The sequence below is a fragment of the Macrobrachium rosenbergii genome, chromosome 41 (genome assembly GCF_040412425.1).
Source record: "Macrobrachium rosenbergii isolate ZJJX-2024 chromosome 41, ASM4041242v1, whole genome shotgun sequence".
Taxonomy (NCBI): domain Eukaryota; kingdom Metazoa; phylum Arthropoda; class Malacostraca; order Decapoda; family Palaemonidae; genus Macrobrachium; species Macrobrachium rosenbergii.
The window spans coordinates 53,321,372-53,334,898 of NC_089781.1; the positions used below are offsets into that span (position 1 = coordinate 53,321,372).

General features: G+C 41.4%; 1 protein-coding gene across 3 annotated transcripts in view; it reads left to right on the top strand.

Moving 5' to 3' along the window:
* LOC136826864 (B-cell linker protein-like) overlaps window positions 1-13,527 on the top strand; it is an 850,768-nt gene that overhangs the window by 32,729 nt on the left and 804,512 nt on the right. For all 3 annotated transcript variants that reach the window (XM_067084364.1, XM_067084365.1, XM_067084367.1), the window contains exon 2: window positions 6,450-6,555. The gene's annotated coding sequence lies outside the window, so the exon portion shown is untranslated. The remainder of the gene's footprint in view (window positions 1-6,449; window positions 6,556-13,527) is intronic.

Consider the following 13,527-nt stretch of genomic DNA (forward strand, 5'->3'; position numbering starts at 1 on the left):
GGGGCCTTAGCTAAGAGGAACTCTTCAGGAAACGAAGACTTCATCCGTATGGAAGACCTCAGCAGCGTTTTGTCTTGTTTGGACAAAGCGGTCAGGGGATGGCTCTACTGGAGATCGCTTCCTTTTGGAGCTGGGTTGCTGAAGAAGAGATCCGTCTTCAGCTCCTTTTATCTAAATCTGTTTCTCCTCTCCAGAGGTCCTCCCTCTTGTTTGCTCCTCTTTCGAGCCATCTGTTCCCCAAGAGACAGTAAAAGAGATTTCTCGGTCCTTGTCAGAAAAGGCTTCCCAAGATCTTCTTGCTCAGTCTTGAAAAGGATGAGACCTGCAGTTCCCGATTGCAAGAAGGAGAAGGCTCCCTTTCAGGAGCCCTTTCGAGGTACCAGGTCTTTCAGAAGGCAAAGACCTGAAAGAAGAGGAAGACCTTCAGGACTCCCAGTCAGGAATTCTAAGTGAGAATCAAGTCCTCCAGATGCCAGTGGGTGCCAGACTACTGAACTTTGCCGAGGTCTGGGCACAGGGGGCCGGACGACTGGTCCCTCTCAATTCTGAGGAAAGGATACCTCATCCCCTTCAGGGAAAAACCTCCCTTGACAACAACTCCAAGGAGTTATCAGCCAGATACAAGGATCCTGTTCGAAGACAAGCCCTTCTGCTAGCTGTCGAACAAATGCTGGAAAAAGCAGCCATAGAACCGGTTCAAGATCTTCATTCCCCGGGGTTTTACAATCGGCTTTTTCTGGTGCTGAAAACTTCGGGGGGTTGGAGACCGGTGCTGGACGTAAGCGGCCTGAACGTCTTTGTCATCAAGAAGAAGTTCTCGATGGAGACGACATCCTCTGTTCTGTTGTCTCTTCGTCCAGGAGATTGGATGGTGTCCCTGGACCTTCAGGATGCCTACTTCCACGTACCCATCCATCCCTCCTCCAGGAAGTACCTCAGGTTCATGGTAAATGGAAGAACCTTCCAGTTCAGGGCTCTGTGCTTCGGACTTTCGACAGCCCCCCAGGTGTTCACGAGCATTCTAAAAAATGTGGCTCATTGGCTACATTTAGAGGGGGTAAGGATCTCCTTGTATCTCGACGATTGGCTGATTTGCGCCCATTCGAGAGACCGTTGTCTGGAGGACCTATCTCTCACCTTAAAACTGATCCAGTCCCTAGGACTTTTAGTAAACCTCGAGAAAGTCCCAGATGATTCCTCAGCAGAGAATTGTCTACCTGGGGATTCTGATGGATTCTCGGGGTTTTCAAGCGTTTCCCTCCCTGGAAAGAGTAGAACGCTGCCTGAGAAAGGTGACAGCCTTTTAGAGAGAAGGACAGTTGTTCGCGAGGAAGTGGATGAGTCTGCTGGGGACCATTTCCTCGCTGGAGCAGTTTGTTTCTCTAGGAAGCTGCACCTAAGACCTCTTCAGTTCTCCTTGAAGCGAAAATTGGGATCAGAAGTCCCAAGATTTAACAATTCCTTCCTTGTTTCGGGCAGCATAAAGGAACATCTCCGTTGGTGGTTGGACCCCCAGAAACTGGGTTGTGGAATTCCTCTTCAACCGCCGAGCCCTCGCCTAGTGTTGTTTTCAGACGCATCGGAGTCGGGTTGGGGAGCAACACTAGGCTCGGAAGAAGTGTCAGGCACCTGGGAAGGAGAACAGATGTCCTGGCACATCAACAAGAAGGAACTCTCAGCTATCCATCTGGCGCTCGTCCACTTCGAACCTCTAGTCAGGGGGTCAGTAGTGCTGGTCAATTCGGACAACACCACAGCCCTGGTTTATATCAGAAAGCAGGGAGGAACACACTCCTTCTTCCTTTACGACACAGCAAGGAGGCTGCTGCTGTGGGCGGAGGAGAGGAACATCATTCTCCTCACCAGGTTCGTACAGGGGGAAAGGAATGTGAGAGCAGACCTGCTGAGCAGGAAGAACCAAGTTCTTCCCACAGAGTGGACGCTCCATCCAGAGGTTTGCGAAAGGCTGTGGAACCTTTGGGGGAGACCCAATATCGACCTCTTCGCTACTCATTGGAACGCAAGACTGGAGACCTACTGCTGTCCGATCTCGGACCCCAGAGCAGTAGCGATAGACGGCCTTTTCCTAAATTGGGAAGGTCTGGACGGGTATGTTTTTCCCCCCTTCAAGATCCTGGGGGAAGTAATAAGAAAGTTCGCTGCCTCGATAGGCACCAAATTGACCCTGATCGCCCCCTTTTGGCCATCTCAAGACTGGTTCACAGAGGTACTGGAATGGATGATGGATTTTCCCAGGTCGCTCCCTCTCAGGAGCGATCTTCTCAGACAGCCCCACTTCGACAGATTCCACAAGAATCTCCCCGCTCTCAACCTAACTGCCTTCAGACTATCGAAGGATTGGTTCAGAGCGAAGGGTTTTCAGCGCGCAAGGCTGCAGAGGCTATCGCCAGAGCCAGGAGATCTTCAACCTTGCACCTCTACCAGTCGAAGTGGGAGGTTTTTAGAAGATGGTGCAGGGCTCAGAAAGTGTCCTCTTCCAGTACCTCTGTAATGGACATTGCTGATTTCCTTATTTACTTAAGGGAACAGTGTAATCTGGCGGTTTCCACCATTAAGGGATACAGAAGTATGCTTATCTTCGGTTTTTAGACATGAGATCTGAACATCTCGGAAGAATAAGGACCTTCACGACCTTATCAGGTCTTTTTGAAACGTCTAAAAAACAAGTCCCCTAGACCTCCCAGCTGGAATTTGGACGTGGTTTTGAAATTCCTGATGTCTAAGAAATTTGAACCTCCTCGAAAGCTTCCGTTCAGGGATCTGACCAGGAAGTCTTTGTTCCTCTTTGCTCTTGCTGCAGCTAAGAGATTAAGCGAACTACAGGCTTTGGAAGGTACAGTCGGTTTTTAAAAAGGACTCACGATTTGCTCCTTTAAGCCCCTCTTCCTAGCGAAGAATGAGAACCCTTCAAGCCATGGCCTAGGAGTTTTGAGGTCAAAGGACTTTCGACTTTAACAGGACAAGAGTTGGAGAACACTCTCTGTCCAGTGAGAAGCCTTAAATGCTATCTAGATAGAAAGAAACAGCTCGGAGGCAATACTGAAAGTCTTTGGTGCTCAGTAAAGGATCCTACAAGAACTATTTCTAAGAACGCCCAAGCATTCTTTATCAGAGACGTCATCAAGGAGGCGCATCTTTCTTGCAAGGACGAGCACTTGAAGCTCCTGAGAGTTAATGCACATGAGGTGAGAGCCATAGCTACTTCTCTGGCTTTTCACAAGTCTTGATCTCTCCAGTCTCCTACTGGAGATGTAATTCGGTTTTCGCTTCTCATTATTTGAGAGATGTGTGTGTTACCTATGAGAAGTGCTTCTCTCTTGGAGCCTACGTATCTGCGGATTCGGTGCTGGGTCAAGGAGCTGAATCTAATCCTTTTTAGTCTAGCTATGTTAGTTGTTTTTTTAATGCGTGGTGATGTGTGTTTTTTATGGTTGGTTGAAAGAGAGTGTTGGGTAAAGCCCCCTTTCATCTCTTATCACTAACAAGATTAGGCTTGGTCAGGTGGTCGGGATTGGTTGTTTAGCTCCTTGTAGTTTTTATAAATACCTAGCTCTGTCATGTAAGAGGATAGCCCCCCATTGATATGATTCAGGTAAAGGCTCTGTCATGTAAGTGGGTCAGCCCCCATTGACACGATCCATAACAGGCTCTGTCATGTAAGTGGGTCATCCCCCATTGACACGATCCAGAAGGGCTGTCAGTCATAGGTCACATCCTCGCTGAAGCTCTTGAGGCAAGCAGACTCATAGACAGTATCCATGAAGTCTTCTGCCCAATCAGGTTTATTGTATATCCTACAACATATGTTGTTTCCCATTTTTTAGTTATTAGCTGCCTCTTGCCCTCCTCCAAGGGTGCCAGTCAGCTAAGTATATATCTGACTGGCAAGTTGCATGTACAAAAATGATATTTTTATGATAAAATAAAGTTTTGTACATACTTACCCGGCAGATATATACGATTAATGGCCCTCCCAGCCTCCCCTCAGGAGACAGGTGGAAGAGAAAATCTGATTAGAAAACGGGAATGGTTCCTATTCCTGCCACCCAGCAGCAGGAATGGTAGATCACCTGACCTACCTGTTGCGTGTGCCGCGAAATTTGAATTTCTGTCGGGAACGTCGGAGACTATAGCTAAGTATATATCTGCCGGGTAAGTATGTACAAAACTTTATTTTATCATAAAAATATAATTTTTTAGTGTTCTGTGTTACTCATGATGTTAACAAACCATTTCTTATTAAAATCCCCAAAAACAGGGGTAGAGGTTCCTTTTATCTTGTACCTAACCCCCTTACCACCATTGATTTTGATGGGGAACTTATGATCTATTCACACAATTTCCATTTACATGATGTCTTTGGGAACCTATTCCCATGTAAATGGAGAGTTATCTGTTAAAGGATATATTGATTGACATTGTAATGTGAAAATGTCCCATGGACATTTGGATGAATGCAGTTCCAGTCCTGACAGGAACAACCAAATTATCCTGATTCACATGTCATCTAGAAAGAAACTTGTGCCCCATGTGGGTATTCATATATGTTCATTTTGGTTTGGTGCCTGAAGTAGTGCTGGTTGTCTACCATTCATTCTCCGACACTCCTTAGTGTTTCATTGATCAGAGAAGTGAGAGATGATCTCCCTTGGTGGCTAGATGGCTGGAACATCCATGTTCACTGTGGGAGTTCCACTGAACTGCCCCCCACCTCCCACAGAGATGCTCCACTGTTCTCAGATGCATTGAAAGTGGGATGGGACCTTGGGTTGCATACCAGAGCAGTTCTTTCATCTGGTCTTGTGGACTCTGGAGGATTTTCACCTGCACATCAAAGTTCTTGAGATGGGCATAGCCCTGCAAAAATTCCTAGATCAGTTGATGGGACACTTTGTAGTGCTGATGAGCAATAGCACAACTATGTTTCATGTGTCAACAAACAAGGGGGTATATACAATCTACTTTCCCTTTGTGTGTTGGTGAGGCAAGTGCATGAGTGGACAGCTTAGGGCTGTTGGAATGTGTTGGCTAACCAATTCATTCTCCAGGGACAGATATGAGGGCTGAGTGGTCTCTGTACTCTCATGTAATAGCGAAGATGTTTGAGTTTTGGGGAACCCAGTGATTGACCTGCTTATCATGTGGCTAAAGGAAAAGCCCCGAGTGCTCTACTTGCTAGTTCCAGTCCCTTGAGCTGTGTTGAAGGACATCTTCCAACACCTGAGGGACAACCTCAGTGCTTAAGCTTTCTGTTGTGCCTGATCTGCTGAGTGATCAGCTGAATGTTAATCACACTGTCTGAGGATGACCCTGTCGACTCATTGCTGTCCACAAACTGAGTGGTATCCAGATCTACTGTTCCTTCTTGCTGAGGCACTGAGAGAGCTACCTCGTGGCTAACGCTGTTACATCAGCCATACCTGCTCAGTACAGTGGACCCCCGCCTATTTGCGGTTCTGGATTTGCGGCTTCACCTATTTGTGGATTTTTCTGTGGAACATATACACAGTATTCACGGAAAATTTGCCTGTTCACAGTATTTTTCTTAGAGAAATATTCACTAATTACTGTATTTTCATATAATTTTCATGACTAAATGCATTTTTTGTGATAAACTATTAAAATACTCAGGTGTAATTGTTTTGAGGGTTTTTTTTTTGGTGTTTGAACTATCAAAATAGGCAGTTATAAGCATTTCTAGAGGGGTGTCAAGTACAGTATTTGCTTGGGATGCATACCACAAACCCTCCCCCCCCCATAGCTAGAATCTGCAAATACCTGACACCTCTCTAAAAATGCTTATAACTGCCTATTTTGATAGTTCAAACACCAAAAAACCCCCGCTAAAAATGCTTATAACTGCCTATTTTGATAGTTCAAAACACCAAAAAAACCCTGCTAAAAATGCTTATAACTGCCTATTTTGATAGTTCAGACACCAAAAAAACCCCTCTAAAAATCCTTATACCTGAGTATTTTAACAGTTTTTAAAAAAAAAATGCATTTAGTCATGAAAGTCATGTTAGCTTTAACATCAACAAACATGGTAAGCAAATTGCATGGTTTCTCTTATTTATTTTGGCGCTGGAGTGATAAAAATCCCTCACATTTATAATTGTTCCTGAGTATTTGTGAAAATTCACAACCTGACAATTCCTGACAAGAGATCCAAATCTTTCACAATTTCCTCCTTTGAGATGAGATACTGTTGTGTACAGTACCAGTTTCACAGTACTTTACTACCTGCTCAGAATTTTACATCTGAGGCCTAATTGTTGACTACTGTTTGTTATTACCAGCAGACACAAGAAAAAAACTGTCTTTTGTGTTCAGCGAGAACGTCTTTGTGATTGCCCATTATATTGAAATTTTGTGATCTTTTTCTGTAGTGAAATGTAGAGATTTTCCAATGTTCTCTAATTTTTCAGGAGTATCGCATAGATAAGCAGTTATGAAGCAATGGCTTCGCCTGTCCCTCAAAAAGATGATGTTGAGAGATGGACAGTGGAGCAGGTGGCAGCATGGCTACGGCAGGTAATGGAATTTTCTTTTGGAATTTTATGTAATGGTGGTTAGTTTGAGTTTCATATGTATTAACTTATACACAAGTCTATACAATAGGTGGGTCTTTAAAATAATGAATTGTTTTAACACAGATCCATTGATTTTACATATACAGTATCTATCTTGTATTCAGCAGCTCCTAGTCACTCCACAAAATTCAGAGCACTCCCGTTTGTCAGGTACTCCTCTGGACCCCCAGCACTCTTGGAGATTGCCATTCCATTTCCTTGTGACTGTAGTCACTAAATGTTCCTTTTCCACTGTGCTTCCTAGAATTTCTTAATTTTTTGCTCATTTTGTTCAGTAATCATCCATTTCATTGCACTTTCTATATGTGCACTACTCCCATTACTGCACACCACACTTGTTTCCCAGTCTTTTACGTGTATTTTACTGTGTTATTAAAAAACACCCCTAAAAAAAGTTTAATTTCTAACAATATACTGTATTTACAGTACATGTATTGCAGATTTATGTTCCATGCTGCTAAAGTGGTATTGAAGTAAAAAATTAAATGAGAGAGAAAGAGAGCAAAAACTTGGTAAAGAGTGACTATACTTAACGTGTACACATAATTGAACAAAAATATATTAAAGTGAAGAATATTTCGTAATGAAAGGGAAGTGAAAATTTAGTGGAATAAAATGAATAAAAAACATTAAAAAATTATTGTAAATTGTTCCCATTATTTGTGATCTTGAAACAAATTATGTCTCTCTTACAGAGGCTAGTTCTTGGAACTTGTTATAGACAGAAAACAAGAATGCTTACCTGTGTGTCCTCCTTCCTCTGCAGTTGCTTGGGAAAGGATATAAAAGAGATATCATTTATGCCCTTAAGGGTATCGGCGGCCTGCGATTTTGCTGATATTGGCTCAAATTCGTGAAAATTAGTTCCCGTCATATTTCCACAGATCTGGGTCCTGGCCATTGCCATGCGTAAGATAATATCGATACGAAGCCTTTTAAACGGTTTAAAGGCCAATTTAAAGGCCACACCCAAGTAGAGAATTAAAGGTCTCGTTAGGGGTGGTTTTACTATTTCATTTTGCATTCATTCTTCAGGTATTTGTATTTCTTTTCATTGCGTATTCTTTCGTATGCCGTACGATATGTTTTCCTTATAGAGATGGCAACTCTTCCCAGGACTGAATAATGCCAGCCAGTTGTCCCAAGAGAGAATTCTTATATTTCTTTGATGTAATCGTGTATTTGTTATTTTCAATCCATTGCAACACTTTCTCGGACTTTTGGATGTCAATTGTGTATTATATATATTACCAACATGCGGAAAAAGAAGTTTAGTAAGTGAAGGGAAGAAAGCTGTCGCAATATCAAAACTTATCTTGAAGCTAAAAGTATAGACACAGCTTATGTTGTGGCTTTTCACAAGTTGCTACCAACCAAGTGTGCTGAGGAGATGCCAAGTACTTCCTATTATGAAGCTCGCTCTGAGTGAAATCTATTATTCCCTTGCAAAAATATATCAAGATGATGATGATGATGGCACCGACGACTTTGTTTTGAAGTTATCTGATGATGAGGAGGGGGAGGAGGAAGAGAATGAGCATTTTCAAGATGTAATTGCTGTCCCTGACGTAGCTTCTGGAGATATGGAAGCTGCTGGTGCTCTCGCATTGTGGCAAAGATCACTAGACAGGAAATTCATATATAAAGTATTTGTTGGTGAAGGGGATTCGACAGCATATAAAGGAGTATGCAGTTTGAATGACGGCACTGGTCCTTATGGCACTCCATATCCAGTGCTCAAGGAAGAATGCATAAACCACGTTCGGAAGAGGATTGTCTTTCGTCCTATGGCCTTGAAAAAGATACACAATATGTTTCGAAATATGTAACAACAACAAACAAAGTTATTTTTAGGAGTGAGCTTGGAGGACTCAATAAATTGAGTGATAGCACAGTGATAAAGATTGGAACATGGTATCGGCTATGCAGCAAGTTCATTGCTGCCTATTATGAGAAAAACGACAGGAGAAAGCCTGAAAGGCCTTCAGATAAAAGAGAAGACCAGAAAATGAGTGTCTACTATGCATTCAAGAGAGCAAAGAACATCAAAAGGAGGATATGAAGGAGGGGCTCATTAGCCTCCTAAAAACCTGGCAGCACAAGAGTAGAGTGGCATTCTATGATAACCCCCAAAAATTATATAAACTATTTTCTTTAAGTGATAAATGTTTTTTTTAGAGGAATAATATATCTCTTATAAAAGAGGAACAAGTGCCATGTAGGCTTTTCCAAGAAACTTCATATGCTTCTAAAAGCAAAATAAATGGTTAGCAAAACTTTAACTGCATTTTTCTCAAAACTTACTTTTTCTACATTCAAATTCCAAAAACTCCCTTATTTATGAATGGATTTTAAAAATCTAAAAAGCAATTTGAACAAAGATAGTCAGAGAACACATTGGCAAATTTTTTTTTTTTTTTTCTCTAAAAAAATTTTTTTACCAAGATTTAATATATAATTTTATGGTATTTTTTATTGCACTTTTTAAAATATTTTTCTAAAATAGCATACATCACATAGATTTTTGAGTTTGCCGTTTTATTTGATAGGAACTAAACTTTCTGCTATTACTTTTGTTTTTAAATTGAGTGATAAATAAAGAAGGAGATGTACTTTAAAAAAACACAAAAAATGTTATGTTTAAAAGAAAAATATTTGCTAAAAAAAAGTTTTCATCCAATTCACCTGAAATTTTGTATGCATCTTCGGTCAAACTAGAGGTAACACCTGTGGAAGTTTGAACACTGTCACTCAAAATTAATCCCCGACCCCGCCGATACCCTTAAAGAAACCAAAATAACATGATAGTTCAGAAATGAGAAAAATAGCAAATATTAAATAGTAATCCTTCAATTATCCGGATTATTGGAGCCAAGGGTATATTGGATAATGGCGAGTTAAAAAATCTGTGGGTGTTCAAGGGCAACTCCGTACCCATCCTCACTTAACCTTGTCAATACCACATAACTGTAAACAATCAGTATGCTTATAAACAACAACCATCAAACTTTTTTCCCAGTATTTGTAACAAAATATATTGCATAAATATGCTTTAAAAAAAATGGAACCCCCTTCTTTTCCTCTCAGCTGTTAATGACAGTTCAGTAGGCTACCATGGTTTTATTACCATTAATGTATTTTTATACAACAATTTTCTTATCAGTTGTTACCACATTGTATTACCATACATGAGATAGAAATGTGTATGTGTGAACTGTAGACATAGGCTAGCTTAGGTGTTATACTCACAAACTTAGATGGAGGGTGGAGGTGGCAGCGTGACTCTTTACCCATAAAACTGGAGTATTGGTATGATCGAGCAAGGCGAAACTTTTATGTCAAGCCTTGCCCTCAGTGCTGAGTCCGATCTCAATGGACTGACGACCCTTAAGGCACTGAGGGCAAGGTGTACATCCAGGTGAGGATCCCAGTGCAGTTACAGTAAACCCCCTGTATTTGTGTTCTCACGATTCGCTGACTCACCTTTTCGCGGATTGCCCTATGGAACATGTATACACATTATTCGCGGAAAATTCGCCGATTCGCTGTATTTTTCACTGAGAAATATTTACTAATTACTGTATTTTTATATAATTTTCATGACTAAATGTACTTTTTGTGATGAAACTATTAAAATACTTGGGTATAAGCACTGGGGTTCATTCAGCTCTTCCTAACGCGGGAATTGCTGGAATACCTCATTGCAGAGACGGCGGATTACGCTCGGTACTGCCATGAGGAACTGCAGACGACGTTGTCGTATCACTGGCGGGGCTGCAACCTCACGGATATGGTGCATTTTTTGGGGCTCCACATTTTTTTTGGAATGATGCCTGCTGCCGACATCAGGTAATATTGGAGGCTGAATTTTTTTTTTAGTACGCCCAATGTGCCTGGCATTATGTCCCGTGATAGTTTCCTGGCGTTGGACAGGTATTTCAACACCTTCAACCGAAGGGCCATACCCCGGAATAACCCTGACCGCCTCATCTTATTCCGCCCAGTGTTGGACTACATTCATGAATGGTGCCAGTTTCTCGTGGTTCCTTCCAAGAACCTTTCTTTGGATGAGGGGATAATGCCATACAAAAGGCGTCTAAGTATAAATAGTGTACAACCCCAAGAAGCCAAAGAAATATGGTGTGAAGTTATTTTGTATTACGGAATCCAACACTGGATACGTCGTGGACTTCTCTGTGTATTCTGGGGTCTTCTCCACGCTGCATGACACTGTCTTCGGTCTTGTGGATTGTTTCCATAACCAGTGATACCACCTGTTTATGGATAATTATTATAACTCTGTATCCCTGTCCCAGGAACTGCATGAAGCAGGTGTGCACGTCAGTGGTACCCTTCAGTTGGTGCGTGGGGCCCCGAATGTCCTCAAGAGGTTCGCTAGCCAGCCGCAACATCTGGCAAGAGGAGAGACAGAGTGGCTGCGGAAGGGAGATGTCTTCATCATCTGTTGGAAGGGGGTCTGACTCGTGCCCATGATTACGACGAGTCATGAGCCCATCCAAAAAGAGATCATTCAGCGGAAGAAGACACATCAGCAGGGCCGAGTTACGTATGAGGAGTTTTGTGTCCAACAGCCTACTGTCATCGGGCACTACAACAGGCACATGGGAGGAGTTGATCTCTTTGATCAACTCATCCAGTATTATCCCTTCGCCAGGAGAACCAGGAGGTGGATACAGAAGCTCCTCAAATACCTCCTTCAGTTGACCCTTCAGAATGCCTACATCCTCTACTATGGGTACAATTCGGACGCCTAAAGGTTGTCCCACATCCAGTTTCGAGGTGGCTGGGAATGCCCTCATAAACTTTAATCCAGAGGAGTGGCCTTCCAACACCGCCCCCTGCCGAGGAGCTCCAGATCTGCCCGAGAGGATGGGGCAGATGTCACTAGGAGGGCCAACCTCGGTCTTCCTGCTCCTGCCGACGCCGCCCCTGCTGCCGCCACCCTTGATGATGCTGCTGCCCTCCCTCACATTCCAATGTCCGGTTGGGTAGTGGACCCTGTGTGTTGGCTGCAGGCAGGGGATCACACACTGGAGTTCCTAGAAGGGTGCAAGCAGAAACGGTGCCGGGTGTGCCATATGAATGGCAGAAGAAGAGACACCCAGTACGTCTGTCGCACCTGCAAGGTGGCACTTTGCAGGTTCGGGGAGTGTGACCGCAAGTACCACACTGCGGTCATATATTGGATGCGCCTACCCGAGACACCGGAGGCGCAGCGGATCGCCGAAGAGCGGCCCATCCGCAATCAAGAAGGGCGCGCGTCTCCCTCCTCCACCTGTGCCCCCGTCATGTTGAGAGGAAAAAATGCAAGACTCTTCAATGGAGGAGGAGAAAACAAGAACAGAGCAAGAGTCAGGATTACGAGTGAGTATTCTGCATTGATTTTATATTTAGTTTTATATTTATTACAAGTTTTTATATATCTGTATTTATTGTTTTGTATATTATTTCATTTTATGCAAAAAAAGTTTTTCACCTGCATTCCTTTTAGTTATGTATTCATACCAAAGCAAAAAAAAATATAATATTATATATATGTGTATGTATGAATGTGTATATACATATATATACATACAGTATATAGATATATATATTTATATATATATATATATATATATATATATCTTTCTTCTTTATCTTCAGCTTTTCCCATCTTTATATGGGGTCGCTGTTTGTTATTAGTCTTCTCCATCTTCTGCGATCATGCACCATTACCTCACTCACGTTCTTCTCCTGCATGTCCCTGTTAACTGTGTCTCTCCATCTCATTCTTGGTCTACCTCTCCTCCTTGTTCCAGGCACTTCCATATTCATGGTTCTTTTACATACAGAATCCTCCTCTCTTCTTATAACATGTCCAAACCATTGTAATCGTCTCTGTTGCAGCTTCTTTGATATTTCTGTAACTTTCACTGTCCCTCTTATGAAGTCATTCCTTATCCTGTCTCTTCTTGTCACTCCGCACATCCAACGCAGCATTCTCATTTCTGCCACTTCCATCTTTCTCTCTTGTGCTTTCTTCATAGGCCATGTTTCACAACTATACATCAATGCAGGTCTGAAATGCTCTTGTACATTTTTCCCCTCATCTTTACATTAAATCTTTTGTCACATAACACACCTGATGTTTTCCTCCAATTGCACCAAGCTGATTGTATTCTGTGATTCACTTCCTCTTCCATCCCTCCACAATCAGTGACACACGACCCAAGGTACTTAAAGGATGTAGCTTTTTTACTTTTGCCTGCTCTAAGTTGATGCTTCCTCTTGGTCTCCTCCATTCATCCACATATATTCCGTTTTTTGCTCTGCTTATCTTTAGGCCTCTGTCCTCCAATGCACTTCTCCACAACTCAATTATATATATATATATATATATATATATATATATATATATATATATATATATATATATATATATATATATATATACAGCGGTCCCCGGTTTATATATATGTTCCGTTCTTCTATATATATAACCAAAATATATATATATCAAAAATCATAAAGAATACTTACTTTTAATGCTCTGGGTATGAAAACGATAAACTGCATTATTGAGTTTTACATAAAAAACCTTCAAATTATGATTATTCTGCCGTTTTGGGGTGTAAATATTTCTTCCGTCGGATTATATATTATATATATATATATATCGGGAAATAATTTCTGATGAAATATTTGAAAATCAGAATATATATCATATAGCCGATATCAAATTCGGGATATATATATATATATATATATATATATATATATATATATATATATATATATATATATATATATATATATATATATATATATATATATATATATATATATATATATATATATATATATATATATATATATATATATAATATATATATATATATATATATATATATAT